Raw genomic sequence first — 14,089 nt, forward strand, 5'->3', positions numbered from 1 at the left:
ATACTAAATATTAAAATTTTTATGAATAAAAGAGAGTAAATCAAATAGAAAAAAGTTATTAAAAGAATTTAAGAAGTCGTGTTAGAATATTGAGAAAAACTATTAATTCATTCTTAGGCAAAAATAAGAACAAGAAAAAAAAAATTTTTTTTAGAAATAACTCGTAAAAATATCTTAGCACATTTTTAGAATATTCTTTCTTGTAAAAGTCAGAATACCTCACTAATAAAAAAATTACAAAAAAAAAAGTTGGTCTCTATAACGATCGTATTGGAAATTTGAGTTTTTGCAGCAACAAACTGAAAAAAACTGACTTTAAAGATCGAAAAATATGTTTGAATTAACTTGATCAAAAAAGAAGACTCCCTTTATAACTCTGAGTTATTATTACTATAAAATATAAATTTTTTATCCCTAAATAAGAAAAATCTGTCAACGAAACCCTGAAACATAATTCTGAAAAGGAGTAGAAAAACGTATTAAAATAATTAAAATTATTAAATGTAGTATTATTCATGATTTATGAAAAAGATATCATTTAAAAAGAAAATTTAAATTCTTGAACTGAAATGAAAACAAAAATTTGTCATTGAAAACAAAAATTTTTATCACAGATCTCAATTTCCAAACTAATTTTTTTTAAAGCTTGAATAAAGGTAGTAAAGAAGAAAATGAAGACTTTTTCAACTCAAAAGAAATTATTTTCAATCTGTTCACAGAATCTTGAAGAACGACTGATTTTTATAAATAATTTAACCTTTATTATAAAGATATATAAGTAACAAATTGAAGTATATACAAAGTATAATTAAAGTTTCTTTTATATGTTACATAATATTAAGTTACCGATAAATAATGCATCGAATTATTTATTTACATAATACAAGGACACTTTTTTAAAATTAGGAAATAACTTGTTCAGGTCAAAAATTAAAACTTTTTTCACAGACACTATAGTGATAAGTGGGAAAAAATTAATAGCCTTAAATTATTAAAATCTGGCAAAAGATTTTAAGGACTATAAGTGATTATATACCCACACATAAGAATGCACGAATGACGAAAGTTTAATAATGAGTACTTTTCCATGTATGGAATTAATGCAATGTACTTTTGTTATTCTGAAAGTAATTAGTGTACTCGTTCGTGGACTAACTACACTAGAAAGTCAATGGATTAATGTGTAACAAAGCTGACAATAGCTTTTTTCTACTAAGGTACCAATAAATATTCTACTGGCTCTTCTCTAGTCTTTATGGCCATTGTACGATGTTTATCATATGTTACCGCTGCCTTTCCTATGAATATACCAGAATTGGTTTTCATCAAGCGCAGGTATACTTAACCACGGCTGCTAGGTTGTACTTCTTAAATTCCTATTGCAACTCTCATTATGGTTGGTACTTCATATACATGATTCTTTCTAAATGTTATTCCGGTAGTCTTAAGATGTTGAGAAATATGCGGAAATTTAAGGGCCCTTTATTCATTTTAATATAATTAGTAATTTGATTTGAAAATGATTTTGTTTACTTGTGAATTCTGCCGTTGTATCGATAAATTAAAGTTCACGCTTTTTATCACTTGTTGTGGCAATTTTTCTATGATTGGCAAAGGACTTATAAATTTTTTTTGAGTATCAAAGCTCTTATGTCATAACAAAGGCTAGCTTGTTCTTTAGCTAGATTAAGGTTCTCAATATTCCCCTATCACTAAGTAGTGTTTCTTATGATAAGACATAGAAAAGTAACTTCTATCAAGTATATTTAAGGCCACTGGTCCTAGTTTTATGATATTTAGGACAGTTAATCTAATAAGGCAAACTTTGTATACGTATTTATAATATCACTCTGTAGTTATAAAGATATTTTTATAGCATTGACATTAGATCCTGTTTCTATGATAAATGTATCTCCAGTTTTATTTAGTTGTGAGATTTTTAGCTATACTGCCAGCGCGGTGTTAATGTTTTTTGCAACGCACACTTGGGCGATTACACAAATTAGGTTATCTGTAAACGCTGATGTAAGTCCTTGCTCACCACTGCATCAGGGCAACGAACACCGTTCCCGCTTAAAGTTCCCGACTTTGTTTAGGAAATCAAGACTGGAATTTTGTTGATTATTGAAAGAATTCAACCTCAAGCAAATGCTAGTGTCGTTTCATGATTTTTGTGGTATCTAAAAATGGTTTCATGAGTTTTCGTATACACACTGCAGTGAGCTTGTGCGAAAAGGGCAATTTAAATAGGCCCATAATTTATTTTGGTGGTTTATTGGATGTGTGGGGTCATAATTGGGATGATTTTTTTTCAATTGTTTAGAAGTTGAGAAAATTTTGTTACATTCGGTTTTTGTTATAATTTTACAGATTGATCAGTAGAGTCATTATTATAATATTGGAGGGCTGGGTGTCATACTATTTTCTCGTTGGAATTCAACGGAGAAGGAAAAATGTTAGTGCCATAAAGATTGTAATAATGAGATATATTACTTGATTAAACACGTTGAGATTGTAATATTTAACTGGTTGTATATGATTTTGATTTGGCGGGAAATATAAAAAATTTTTTTCTGTGCTTTGTTGGTGTACTGATACATTTTGTCTCGCCATAGAGTGTAACTGCTGAGCAAACTACATATGTGAATTTTGTTAAAACATGGTAGCATGAGTATTGGGCTGTGATATTTCCAATGTGTTCAGCTTCCAAAGCTACCTGTAAAATGCCAGTTAAGTTTTTGGTACATTTGATATTATGTTGGACTTGCATCCATTGGGTAGGCCTCGCATAAATGCTTCACAGCCAAGCATGGCTAGATGTTATTTTTCATTAGGCTGTTGATGTTGAGGAATATTGTTGAAAGAGGCTTGTATTTTCGCTGCTCTAGCACCTTAATTAATGATTCAGGAGATTATTTCGTGAAATATACGAAAAGTTTTCCCCTGTTTTATTGTTCATTATAGTCGGAAATGTATTGAGCATAAATTTTAGAGGGAGCACAATGTACTTTTAAATGGCTCATAAGATCGTCTAAGGTATTTTAGATTAATCACATAACCACTATCTGAAAGCCAGACTATACGTTTATCTTTCGTTTTACTTTGCATTGCAGTAAACTCGACAACCTTTGCTGAGAACCACCAACCGAGCCAGAGTCTTATTTCCATGTGTCTTGTTATGACGCGTGGACTCTACCTCGCTGCGCGTTCACTGCTTCTTTAAATTTACTTAAAAACGATGATGACTCATGGTAACTGTTTAACCTGATTCTTTATAATTCGTTTCAACATATTATCTGCAGCGCTGTCTATTTCTTTAAATACATTCCATAAAACTTTTTCATAATCTTAAATGCCGTGTCTCAATCACTGACAAATTTCAGCTGCTTATTTGAAATAGCACTGCATCTATAAATCGTGACTTTCAAATCATTTTCGGCCTAATCGTCTACTCTGTCAATCAATATTTTCTCTATTCTATTACTGTTGTATATTTCTTTAATTGTAGAAACATTGTTATTATTTTCTTTCGGTGTGAATAGCCTTGATGATCAAACACGTATATTAATGTTTCCACCATATTAATACCGCTTATATCTGTTCTTGAACCTTCTAGACTTTTTAATCTTCTTGTTTTTTCTAAAATTACTCCTTTAACACTAGTATATGTTTTATTAACCTTGCAAAATATTTTTTTAAGCTTCTAAGTGTTAGATTGACACTGTTTTTTTTCTGCGGCACTCTTAAGAAGCGGTAATCTTATACTTTACGCATGAATATTTTGGCACAACCATGGATGGACTACCATGCCAGTATAAATAGGGAATTATTTTATAGATAAAAGAAAATGAGCAATAATCCCTTGTTCAATAAAGATTGAAGAACTTATTTACAGACAAAGAGTCAAGCTGGTTACTCTCGCATGCATACATCCGCACCTCAGAACATCAGGCGTCCACAAAACTGTACACTTTTAGTTGCCTGAGAATGGCATTTCTAGTCCATATTTTTTACACCAGACTACGCCGGTATTAATGTACAATACACTCAATTGTTCGCGCCGATGAATTGGGCGTTGATTAAAGTAAGCGTACACTCGCTGGGTCGAGCAACACTCTAGGGATAGGAGTCGGTGAGGTGACACTTATACATGCAACAATTTAACACACTATATTTATTGATTTATTGTCCTGAATAAAATTAAACCACGTGCAAGGACGATGGAGGCAACTTGTAGAAGAGCTGAAGTAAAAAGTAACGAGCGTGGCGAGGTAGCGTTCGTGAGCCGATTTTCATTTCCCTTTTTATGAGCCTCACAGCCATGTGTTTTCTTCCCATACAAAAGCTAACTGTTTTTCCGCGGTCTTATCACTGGGAGCGTGCAAGCAGAAAAATCCATTATCAATTAGATCGATGAGAGCTCTCTCTTGGAAACGCGAAAATTTCGAAATACCGCAAACGGCTGTAACATAATAATCGGAAAACTAAAAATCATAACATTTACAATTCTTTGACACCGGAAAAGCAATAGCACATTTTTTTACTATTCCACTTTACTGACTCCTACAACACAAATATAAATTTCCTAACTGACACAATCGAAGGAACAACTTAATTATATTTCATCAGTTTTCTAGAGTATAGATTGTGCAATTTCCAAACATAATAAAATTACAAGCATAATGTTATAAATTTCTTCACTTTGGTTTCATTTGGTACTCATAAAAAGTACCCTACTCTACGAACATCATTTAAAAATTAAAATAGTTACCTTAATTGAAAATTTGGTACATGTGATGGTATAAGCGATAAACATCAATCGCAAATGTCAAAATTATTTCAGTATACTGTTGAATTAAAAAACTAAGGTGATCGAAAACATAAAAATAAAAAACTTATACTAGTAATAACTTTAATTACAAGTAATTTATCATCTTTGTATATCAATCCTAATATTTGTACTACTATATATTTAACTATATTATAAAGTAGTATGGTACAGTAGATCTTATAACTTGGTGGAAAAAAACAGCTTGGCAGGATAAAAAAAAAATTTCAATAAAAAACAGTTATGGCTTATTTTGCGGGGGGCAGTGGGTGGGTTAATATCATTTCAAGTGTCGTTGAGAGCCTCATTAAAAAAACTGTTTAATAAATTTAGATAAATGTTTGTAGACGTATAAATATATATCTTTCTATATTACATACTCATTTTAGTAGAGCTGTCCACACATCCCCACCCTAACACCTCTACGGTCCGACCACAGCCCCCCAGAAGCCCACACAATACAAGGGAAAATTCTTTTTATTGCTCTCTGAATTTAACCCAACAAAATTTGTGTGAACCCGTCCAAGCCGCCCCTCCCACACAACCATCTATGTGAATTTAGTGGCCCCCACTACCCCCCCCCCACTGCCCCCCACAGAAACTTAAAATGTATTGTAAAAATTATTTATCATAGGGTCATCATAAAAAAACTATCCTCACAGCCCCTCCATATTCCCTAACTTAACTTGATAGATTACTTAATGAAAAGGACAAAAGGGCCTAATCCCCTACCCAACTTTATCGAAAAGGATTAGAATTTTCAGATAAACTGAAAATATCTTGTGAGATGACTTTATGACGGAATCAAGAGGGGCTGATTCTCTATTTTCCTTTAAAGAAAATTAATTTTTTCTCAGATACCTGTTATTTTTTTATTTGACGACACCTCACCTCCACTGCTTAATAACTTTAATTTGTGTTTATTCCGTTTTGTTATTTTCTTTCTCAATAACAATAAATTAACTATAAATAAAAAAATTTCCAAACAAAAGTAGTTGATGAGTGGAAAGTCTCAAGGGTATATCAAATTATATTATGTTTAATTTCTTTCATATAGTGCATATATCGTATGTTCAATTCGCTTCACACAATTTTTTAGTTATGGTGAAAGCGCAGAGTGCACAAAGATTAGCTTATTATAAACAATTAATTTGTTAAAAGTATTGCTAAAATTGTGAAAAATATAATGTTTCAATATTAAATCATGAAATTCAAGTTGTTCATATTTTTGATAAGATTACTTTTTGATAAAAGATTGAAAAATAAGAAAAAGTTGAGAAATTTTTGAATTTCACTGATCAAGTTTATACTGGAACGGGAAACTGGCACACAAAGAGCACAGAAAAAAGTAGCCCCACTAGTATACGTATGTGTTTGAAGTCATAAATATGTTTTATGCTTTGAATTGACGTATAACGTTTAACATGAATACAAAATTCATATATCAACAATAAAAATGTATTATAAGATACAACTATTTCATTTTCTGCTAAAATTGTATCTTTTGTCCAAGTTTTATAAGCATGTTAACAAAATTTTTTATTTGTATTTTCATATTGCAGGTAACCGTTTGTTTGGAATGTAGTTAGAAATGAAGTACGTTTTTATAAGGTTTAGTAGAACTTTTTGTACACTTCTGATCAAAACAAGCCATATGAAGACTGTGTAAGGTATAAAGAATATAAAGCATGTGTTAAATGCTTAGTTCTGTAAGTTCTCATTCCTCCAAAAAGTTTCAGCAGAAATAAGTGCATCCATTTGTTTGGACGTAAGACTTTTTTATCAGGATGGAGAATTATTAAAATGTGTGCATGAAGTAGACCTTGTTCCTAACATTAAATTGTAGAAACGTATGCTAATACTTAACAAAAAACTAATTTTTAATATCATCTGCATCCGATTGTAATTTAAACTGAATCAATTAAACTGTCGTATTAGAAATGTTATTACGTGTCGGGTTTCTTGTAAATCTTAATTAACCGTTTTTTTCATTTTATTACATTTGTGATTTTATGTTACAGTTATCAATAATTTTCATTTACCAAATACTTTTATAATAGCCATCGAATTCTAATACTGCTTCTGCATATATTTTGAACTTCCAACAGATGAAGATAGCAGTATAAAGAGTTTTCCAACTTTTCCCCTTTGCTCAAAAGTTTTAGAAATATTAGATACTCTAATAGTAATTACAGCTTATAACCCTGAATAAAATTGAGTTTTGAAATTTTTCTGATTAAGTCTCGAATGATTAAAACGGATGTATTAAAGTACGATGTAAAGTTGTATAGAAAGTTCTTGAATCAATTTTTCTCCCTTGTTGTAATGGACTAAAATTCTTGTTATCTGATCTGTAACACAGTTTTTATCGATAATGTTAAAAAATAGTTCTTTTCTAGTTGTTATGAAGTAATTTTGGTCTAACCAGTACTCCAGACAAATTTTTCTAGAGGAGTTAGTTATAAACTTATGATTGGATCGGTAAAATAAGATAGTTTACTTGAAACAATTCCCTAAGGATAGTTTTTTTGGAGCTCCTTTGGGTATACTCTTAAATCGACAGTTTCCGAGAGTCCTGAGTTTAAAATAACATTGAAGTTTTGTGACTATTTTTTCATAATACAATCATCTTATAACGTAGCAGTTTTATAAACGTACCCAATTCCACGATAGTAATTTTTAACTATTGGATTTTTCTTTATAATCTTCGTCAAAGTTTTCATATGCTTTTTTGTAAGATTATATTTTTTTAAATGCGATTTTATATAAATAGCAATTTCTGCTTATATGTATATATATATATATATATATATATATATATATGTTTATGAATAGTGACTTATGCGGACTTTACGTGCTTCTTACAGATAATCAATAACATAGTAGAATCATTCAGACGTCCGCATAATTCCACTTTTGTCCTTAACCCTTACACACACACACACATACACACCAGTGTTTCTAACAACCAAGAGTTCTCGCGCATGTGCACAACGGTTTTACTCTCTCTCCGACCAGGCTGGCAGTGGAGGGAGAGCTCCCCCTACCTTTACCTTTAACCCAAGCTCCCCTTGCTCTAACAGCTTAAATATAATCTTATATCTTAGAGGGGTATACTTGTCGTTGGTCGAGTGGGCTACGTCTTTTGCCCGCATATAGAATCTGACCATATGCCATCGATTCTTCATCAATGCATTTTTTTTTTTTTTTTTTTACTTCTATCATTCATTCAAGCGACATTTTTTACAATAGTCATTTTATTAATTAAATACTTTTTCGAAAAGCATCACATTTTTTGTTAAAAAGTAATCTTTAGATCCCTTTAAATTCGATTTATAATTTAAATAATGTAATGTTAAACATTAAATATTTTTTGGTATGTTTATAATAATATTTTTGACTTGTTTATAAACTTTCTCTACAAGTTAAAAAACTTTTTTATCATGTCTTTACATGCTTGTGCAGCAAATAATATTTTTTCCATACCACCTTGCGGTAAGTATATTGGTGCGTGGTTTTTTGAAGAAAAAATTTAAATTCCACAACAATACTTAATTAAAAATAAAAACTAGATAATGTGACATAGAATTTAGTAAAATTTATTTAAAGTAATGCTTAGCACTACTGGAATAGCTATTTTTTTTCAATATTTACCATTCATAGTAATAGTTTCCTTTAGTAATAAAAATATTTATTATATAAAATATTGATTACGAGTGGGATTAGGCGTAGGAAACCACTTGAAGAAAAAATAAATTAGCAAAGATAATTACAGTGCCAAAGGTATTTTTTATTGAATTTTACTAAATTCTATGTCACATTATCTAGTTTTTATTTTTAATTAAGTATTGTTGTGGAATTTTAATTTTTTCTTCAAAAAACCACGCACCAATATACTTACCGCAAGGTGGTATGGAAAAAATATTATTTGCTGCACAAGCATGTAAAGACATGATAAAAAAGTTTTTTTACTTGAAGAGAAAGTTTATAAACAAGTCAAAAATATTATTATAAACATACCAAAAAATATTTAATGTTTAACATTACATTATTTAAATTATAAATCTAATTTAAAGGGATCTAAAGATTACTTTTTAACAAAAAATGTGATGCTTTTCGAAAAAGTATTTAATAAATAAAATGACTATTGTAAAAAATGTCGCTTGAATGAATGATAGAAGTAAAAAAAAAAAAAAAAAAATGCATTGATGAAGAATCGATGGCATATTGGTCAGATTCTATATGCGGGCAAAAGACGTAGCCCACTCGACCAACGACGAGTATACCCCTCTAAGATATAAGATTATATTTAAGCTGTTAGAGCGAGGGGAGCTTGGGTTAAAGGTAAATGTAGGGGGAGCTCTCCCTCTACTGCCAGTCTGGTCGGAGAGGGAGTAAAACCGTTGTGCGCATGCGCGAGAACTCTTGGTTGTTAGAAATACTGATACACACACACATATATATATATATTTTTATGTATTTATATGTTTATGTATAAGTGCAGATATTGCTGTTTATCAAAAATATAATCTTATAAAGGAGGATATCAAAACTTTGACGAAAATAATAAAAAATATGTAATGATTACAAATGTTTTAAATCAGATTCCATACGTTGACAAAACTATGGAACAATAAAATGATTTTAATACGAAAAAAGGATCACAAAACTTTATGGTGACTTCCAACTCAAGACTGAAGGATTAGTAGAGACTCTGTCAGGTTGTTCAGTAGTAGTGTAGGGGTGGTGGGGAGTCATTGAAGTGTGTAGGTAGTCTGTTAGGGTGGTGGAGTCAACGAAGTTCACGATGTGTTAAAATAAAGAAAAAAATAACAGAATTTCACTTTATTCTGTAGGGTTCTGTAAAATGGTGGTTAGGGTAAGCGGTAGTCAGTGAGGAGGCTGTGTAGGTAGTGTTTTCCACGTAGTTAACTATATGATATAGAAAGATAGATATATGTGTAGACAGATATTACTACACTCTGTGTCTATTCGCATCTTATATCAATGTATCAACATGCGCCTCGCTCGCTTCGCTCACTTGAAGAAGAAAATAAGCTTGGACCCTATAAGTACTGGACAGTAGAGTTGCCTACCGCGAATGCGTATCCACTCCATCCGCGTAACTTCGTAGCTATACGGTACGAATAGAGACTACGTTTACTATTTATAAAAAATTGTATTTAAAAAGCTTTAGTCTCATAAAAAAGCATATAAAGCTTTAACAAAAATTATTACATATAAACGAAAATCCAATAATCACAAATTTCTTACATCGAATTTTATACATTGACAATCTACCAAATTATAAATTGATTTTATTACGAAAAAAAACAGTTACGAAACTTCATAGTGGTTTCAAACTCAGGACTTCTGAAAAATGGCAATTTTCGCTTAAACCATAAGGAACGACAAAAAAAACTATACCAACGGAATATATTTAAGTTAACTATCTTATTCTAGTGATAAAAGATTTTGTTGACAAGACAGGTTATCTTGCTCTTTTATGAAATACATTTATATACTAGTGCGGCTTCGCCCACGTGCACAAACCTTCCATTAACAGAGTAATAATATAGTAGCAGCAGTAAGTTACTTAGTTACAGGTGCTCGTGTTGCCCCTTATTTATTAAGAGGTTGATCAACCTATCTTAGTTTGGTTAAATTAAACTTGTAAAGAAAAAAATTGAATGTTAAGAGCTGCATATATTAACTTCTTCATCGAGATAACTATTTAGGATTCAAGAAAATTGTTCTCTTCGGAAAAGTAACAAGCTATGTTTATGCTATTTAATTTTAAAAACGTGATTCACTGCATGCACATCTTCTCGTTACAATACATCCTACTAAAAAAATGATTTTACCCGAACATATTAATAAAATTATATTCGCCAAAATAACTTTAAACAATGAGAAACTTGCCAAATTGGTTATTAAACACATGATTCACGGTCTTTTAACTAAGAAAATTCCATGTTTAAATATTTTGATATCGAATAACAAATGTATCAAGAATTTTCCTGAACAATTTGTTGACATAAAATTATTAAAAAAATGGTTATCCCGAATATATTAATAAAAATCATATTTTGGATAACGACCTATGTAAGACTAAAGAAAACATAAAATTATAATTGACAATGGTTGTACCCTACACTAAAATTTTGTTACTCAAATATAGGTGCCACATAAACGTTCAATACAGTGCATCTATTAAGAGCGTAAAATACATACACGACTACATTCATAACGGTAGAGATCGAGCTTCTATTGAAATTTGAGATTAAGTCATTCTGATGAAAAAATTCTAGATGAAATAAAAAACTATATTGATGGTAAATATTTCAGTCCTATTGAAGCAGCATAGAGATGACAAGAAAATCTTATTTGTAATGGCAAACGCATTTAACAGCTTGGTTTCAGTTGAATAAAATTGGTAATTTTGCAAAATCTTTAAAGTATCCTTATACCCTAGAGAAATATATTTTTAATAATCAACTTAAAATTTGAAAAAAAAAAAAAATACTGCAATAGGTATATTAAATACAGTATCATCGAGGAATTAAAAACGATCCTTTTTTTAATTAATATGGAATAAAAAAAATGAAGCAACTTCATTTGAAGAGTTAGAAACGTACAAAAATATAAAATATACAACATTTAAAGATACTACGATTGCCACAAGTTTAATCTAGTATGATTCACAGTTTGACAATAATTTCCAAGACGCTTTTACTTGCGTGCTTTCTCATTAGTTAAGAAAATTTTTTGCATGGTTTTTAATATCAAAGAATATACAAGGTGATAAAATTTAGAATAAGTATGTAAACTTTTTCTGTGAAGATTTCATTCATAATGAAGAAAATTATGCTCTTCTGCACATCAACAAAATTATTAAACTGGAATATTAATACTGTAAATTATTAAATTTACCTGTACCATTTAAAATTGATCTACAAAACAGTAATGACGCAGAGGAAGTTGCATTCTGTACACATGCGTTCGATTCGATGTATGATCAGCTAAGCAATAAACAAAAAAACATTTCTTAAATTATGTGTAAAAACGTTAAGAAAATTTATTTTATACTTGGTCCTGAAGGATTAGGAGAAACGTTTTTATATAAAACATAAATTTGTTGCTTCATATCACAAAGAAAAAAATTTTTATCAATGGCATGGACTGGCATTGCGTCAGTACTTCTACCTAAAGGTATAACCAGTCATAGAACTTTTCACTCAACTTTGGATTTAAATCATATTGAGCCTGCATTTTTTTCAATCAAATCTAAAACAAAAAAAAAATTACGTGAAATGAATTTGATGATTTGGGACAAGGCTTCTATAATTCCAAAAAAAGCTTTAGAGATAGTAGCCAGAACTTTGCGCGACGTACGCAATACACACATATATATATTTAAAATAAATGATTTATTTTAGGAGAAGATTTCGGTCAAACTTGTTGTAAAAATGGTAATTGAAGTATGGTTATATTAGAAACTATTAGGTCATCATTTCTTTTAAGTTCTTTTTCTATTATGAAATTAAATACAAACATTCGTCCGGTTGATTAAAATTTTCTAAATTACTTTTAGAAATTAAAGAGGGAAAACTAAAATCCGAGGGAAAAAATTCTTATGTTGGGTCGTGAACAGCCGCGTTAGGGGAAAAGCGTTACGAAAAAACGTAGCCACACACCCTGCGGTCCAAGCCCTCTCCTCAATCTTCTCTCTTACACTCTTTCCCTCTTGCTCTGTCAGCGTGCACACTCTACTGCTATCTACTGCTCTCTTGCGTGTACTGCGCTTACTGCCTTACCCTCTATACCTGTGTATGTATACTATTCATATATATGTATACATGTATTATAGGTATGTTAGTAAGTTAATATATATGTTTCTAGGCTACAACTCAACCTCAACACTAAGCTGATGCACTTGCTCAAGCTGAGGTATAGCTATCGAGGAAAGGGAATAGAAGAGACAAAAAACAGCTGTACCTACATACGAGGGGCGAAGAATGTATATTGTATATATACGTATGTATGATCGATTGTCATATAATATATGTAAGTTGCACGTTCTGGTAATTATACACATGTTCATATGTATAAATTTATATAAAAAAACGTGAATAGAGTATTAAATAAGTATTATGTGACAACCTTATTTTTTAAAACAAGAAAAAACGCTGTATTTTGACAGTGAAGCAAAATTGGCTAAAAATAACAATTTTTACGGGTAACCCAAAGGAAAACTACATGGTCGAAGTGCACAAATATAGAGGAGTTGGACTATGCACAAAACGTAACCTTAGTTATTTCTTTTGTGACTGAGTCTTGAAAAGAACACGTAAAATAAATTTTATTTTCCATGCCATCTTTGGAAAATCAATATGGACATTTACAAAATCATTGAAAAATTTTTACTGCAACATAACCTTTCAAAATTTGAAAAACAGTCACATCTTGAAAGGGAATCCAGATAGGCCAAAAATAATTCCAAGTATGAAAAATAATTATCGAGGTGCAAAAAAATATGTTGCACTGATTCATATGTTACGTCGGCGCAACGTATTATTTGAGCCTAAGCTTTTGCTCAATAGCTCGGGATTCACACTGGGCGCGTAGGTGGAACGCGTGGTTAAAAGTGTAATTCAGCTTAAAGACGCGTTACTCAAAAAGGGGTACAATTGCTTTCACGCGACTAAGACTGACTTCTGTGCAATATTCCGATGCACTTGCTCGCGGCTTTCTTTTGTCAAGAGCGGTGTATACCTCGTTTACGATCTAAAAACAGTTAACACCGTCACAAGTAAGGATATCGTATGTAATTTGACCTTGACACACTAATATCACGGTAGGCATTTGCCTTAACTCGATCGTTCGTTGTTATTCTGATAGTATTATTACCACGGAGGGCAACGGATTGTCCGTGGCTAATTTGCTATTACTGGTGACCGAAGGGTGCCAATACTGTGGCGAGCAATGGCGTTCGCGAAAAACACTTTATACTGGAGATTAATTTGCTATTACCGGTGACCGAAGGGTGCCAATACTGTGGCGAGTAGTGGCGTTCGCGAAAAACAGTTTATACTTCCCGGTGATCCGCGGGTATTAATATGGCATTCGCGCAAACAAACACTTTATACTTCCCGGTGATCCACGGGTATTAATATGGCATTCGCGCAAACAAAACACTTTATACTTCCCGGTGATCCACGGGTGCCAATACTATAGCGAGTAATGGCGCAAACAAAAACA

The 14,089-nt window shown here is 31.3% G+C and overlaps 1 protein-coding gene across 2 annotated transcripts in view; it reads right to left on the minus strand.

The window, feature by feature from the left end:
- The window catches only part of Fur2 (furin-like protease 2), a 918,757-nt gene that overhangs the window by 57,029 nt on the left and 847,639 nt on the right, over nucleotides 1–14,089 (minus strand). The window lies entirely within an intron of this gene.

Source organism: Copidosoma floridanum, unplaced genomic scaffold (genome assembly GCF_036245765.1).
Source record: "Copidosoma floridanum isolate Cflo_tuat_1 unplaced genomic scaffold, Cflo_Japanese_pri ptg000022l, whole genome shotgun sequence".
In the NCBI taxonomy this organism is placed as follows: domain Eukaryota; kingdom Metazoa; phylum Arthropoda; class Insecta; order Hymenoptera; family Encyrtidae; genus Copidosoma; species Copidosoma floridanum.